General features: G+C 36.5%; 1 non-coding gene across 1 annotated transcript; it reads left to right on the plus strand.

Moving 5' to 3' along the window:
• The first annotated feature begins 793 nt into the window (after positions 1 to 793).
• Positions 794 to 900, plus strand: LOC126083462 (U6 spliceosomal RNA). The gene has a single exon (XR_007518808.1). It is a non-coding gene; the product is annotated as a U6 spliceosomal RNA (small nuclear RNA).
• Positions 901 to 3,684: the final 2,784 nt, after the last annotated feature.

Genomic DNA, 3,684 nt, shown 5'->3' on the forward strand with positions numbered 1-3,684 from the left:
GGACTTCTAAGTCAATGGGCAAAACAATTCTATTATGAAAACACTCTGCATCCCACTTTGAATTGTGGCACCTGGCGTCCTAAATGCCAACAAGCGGCCATCTAAAATACATTAATTGGTCTCAACCCACCTGGAGCAAAGGCAAAGGAAGAACACCAAGGTCACACGACAACTAAGAACCCAAGAGACAGAAAGGGCCACATGAACCAGAGACCTACATTATCCTGAGACCAGAAGAACTAGTTGGTGCCCGGCCACAATCGATGTCTCTCCTGTCAGGGAGCACAACAGACAACTCCTGAGGGAGCAGGAGACCAATGGGATACAGACGCCAAATTCTCATTAAAAGACCACACCTAATGGTATGATTGCGACTAGAGGAATCCCAGAGACAATGCTCCCCAGAACTTCTGATGGCACAGGACAGGAACCATCCCCGAAGACAACTCATCAGGCATGAAAAGGACTGGTCAGTGGGGGGAGAGAGATGCTGATGAAGAGTGAGCTAATTAAATCAGGTGGACACGGGAGAATGTGTTGGCAACTCTTGACTGGAGGGGGGATGGGAAGATAGAGAGAGAGCGAAGATGGCAAAATTGGCACGAAACGAGAGACTGTAAGGGCTGACTCAATAGGGGGAGAGCAAGTGGGAGAAGGGAGTAAGATGTATGTAAACCTACATGTGACAGACTGATTGGAAAGGTAAATGTTCACTTGAAGCTTAATAAAAATTAAAAAAATTAAAAATAAAAAAAATAAAAAAAATAAAAGGGATACTAAAGAATAGAAAGGAGTGCTAGCTTCAGCAGCACATATACTAAAATTGGAACTATACAGAGAAGATTAGCATGGCCCCTGTGCAAGGATGGCACACAAATTTGTGAAGCTTTCCATACTTTTGAGAACAAATAACATCAGATCATGGCCTGAATCTGGGATGCAAGATCATGCCAGCCAGATACTAACCTAGGAAATGAACTCTTAAGGACTATCCAAAACCAAAAGAATTACAGCAGGGAACCAGAGAGGTTAATCTATAAATGACAACAACGTCAGAAAAATAAAAGACGGAATAAACAGTGTAGGTATAAAACTTCCTAATGGAGAGGAAGGCAAGGAGATACCAAGTAATAATACACTGGTTCAAACGTAGGAAGATAAGGATAAATTTCAATGTAACCACAAAGAAAGGTAACAAACCTACTCATCAAAATAAAGAAGAAAAGTATAAAGTCTCAGTAAAATAAAAACTACTAAAACAAAAGAAAAAAATCCACAAACAATAGTTTAGCACAGAAGAGTAAAAGGAAAAAAGAAAATGTCAGCACCACAAAAAAAAAGCACTACAAAATGACAAAAATAAACTCACTTGTATCAATAATTACACTGAATGTAAATGGTTAAATGCACCCATAAAGAGACAGAGAGTGACAGAATGAATAAAAAAACAGAATCCATCAATATTCTGTCTACAAGAGACACACCTTAGAAACAAAGGCATAAATTCATTAAAATCAAAGGATGAAAGAAAATATACCAAGTAAACAGCTACCAAAACACAGTAGGAGTGGCAATACTAATCTCAGATAAAATAGACTTTAACACAAAATCCATCATAAAAGACAAAAAAGGGCACTATATAATGATTAAAGGGATAATCCATCATGAAGACATAACCACAATAAACATCTACGCACCCAATGACAGGGCTCCAAAATACATAAAACAAACTCTAACAGCACCCAAAAGAGGAAATGACAGTTTCACAATAACAGTAGGAGACTTCAACACACCACTCTCAGAATATCTAGAAAGAATTTCAACAAAGACACAGAACAGCTAAAGGACACAATCAGCCAACTCGACCTCGTAGAATATATAGAACACTCCGCCCAGTAGCTGTAGAGTACACATTCTTTTCCAATGCACATGGAATGTTCTCCAGAATAGACCCCATTTTAGCCCACAGAGCAATCCTCAACAAAATCCAAAACACTGAGATAATACAAAGTGTCTTCTCTGAGCACAACACCATCAAAATGGAAATTAACAACAGGAAGAGAAAGGAAAAAAAAAAAAAAAACTACAATGAAACTGAATAACACCCTGCTTAAAAACTGCTGAGTAATAGGAGAAATCAGAGATGGAATCAAAAAATTCCTAGAATCAAGAATGAAAACACATCATACCAAATGCTTTGAAATATAGCAAAGCAGTCCTCAGAGGTCAATTTATAGCGATAGTTGCACACATCAAAAAAGAAGACAGGCACAAAATCAAAACATAAACTACACAACTTGAACAAATAGAGAACAGCAAGAGAAGCCCACAGCCACCAGAAGAAAGGAAATAATAAAGGTCAGAGCAGAAATAAATGAAACATTGAATAGAAAAACAGTAGAAAGAGTCGACAAAACCAGAAGTTGGTTCTTTGAAAGGATCAACAAAATTGACAAACCACTGGCCAAATTGACAAAAGAAAAATGAGAGGATGCAAATAACCCAAATAAGAAATGAAATGAGGGACATTACAACAGACCAAGCCAAAACAAAAAGAATCATGATAGAGTATTACAAAAAATTATACTCCAACAAATTTGAAAACCTAGAGGAAATGGACAAATTTCTAGAAACACACTACCTACCCAAAGTAACACAAAATGATGTTGAAAATCTGAACAGACACATAACAGGAGAAGAGATTGAAAAGGTAATTAAAAAAAAAAAACTTCCAACAAAAAAGAAGCTCTGGCCCAGATGGCTTCACTGGAGAATTCTACCAAATATTCAGAGAACAGCTTACATCAGTGCTACTCAAACTATTTCAGAACATAGAAAAGGAAGCAATACTCCCAGATTCATTCTATGAAGCCAGCATAACCATGATACTAAAACCAGGCAAAGACCACACACACAAAAAGAAAATTGCAGACCAGTATCTCCCATAAATATAGATGCAAAAATTCTCAGCAAAATTCTAGCCAATAGAATTCAGCATCATATCAAAAAAATAATACACCAGAACCAAGTAGGATTCATATTGGGTATGCAAGAGTGGTTCAATATTAGAAAATTAATCAAAGTAAAAAATCATATAAATAAAATGAAAGAATCACATGATCATCTCAATTGACACAGAAAAGGCATTTGACAAAGTCCAACACCCATTCCTGATAAAAATCCTCAATGAAATAGGTATAGAAGAGAAATTTTTCAACATAATAGAGGGACTCTGCAAAACTAACAGCCAACATCATTCTTAGTAGAAAGAGGCTGAAAACATTGCCCTTGAGAACAGGAACAAGGCAAAGATGCCTTTTATCTCCACTCCTATTTAACATCGTGCTGGAAGTCCAAGCTAGAGCAATAAGGCAAGAAAAAGTAATAAAGAGTATTCAGATTGGTAATGAAGAAGTAAAACTGTCTCTATTTGAGGATGATATGATACTATACATAGAAAACCCAAAAGACTCCACAAGAAAACTGCTGGAAGTAATAGAGAGATTCAGCACAGTAGCAGGATACAAGATAAACATACAAAAATCAGTTGGGTTCTATAAACCAATAAACAGAATGATAGAAAGGAAATCAGGAAAACAACACCTTTTATAATAGCCCCTAAAAAAATAAAATACTTAGGAATAAATTTAACCAGGAATGTAAAAGACCTATACAAAGAAAACT

This window comes from Elephas maximus, chromosome 9, assembly GCF_024166365.1.
Source record: "Elephas maximus indicus isolate mEleMax1 chromosome 9, mEleMax1 primary haplotype, whole genome shotgun sequence".
Classification (NCBI taxonomy): Eukaryota; Metazoa; Chordata; class Mammalia; order Proboscidea; family Elephantidae; genus Elephas; species Elephas maximus.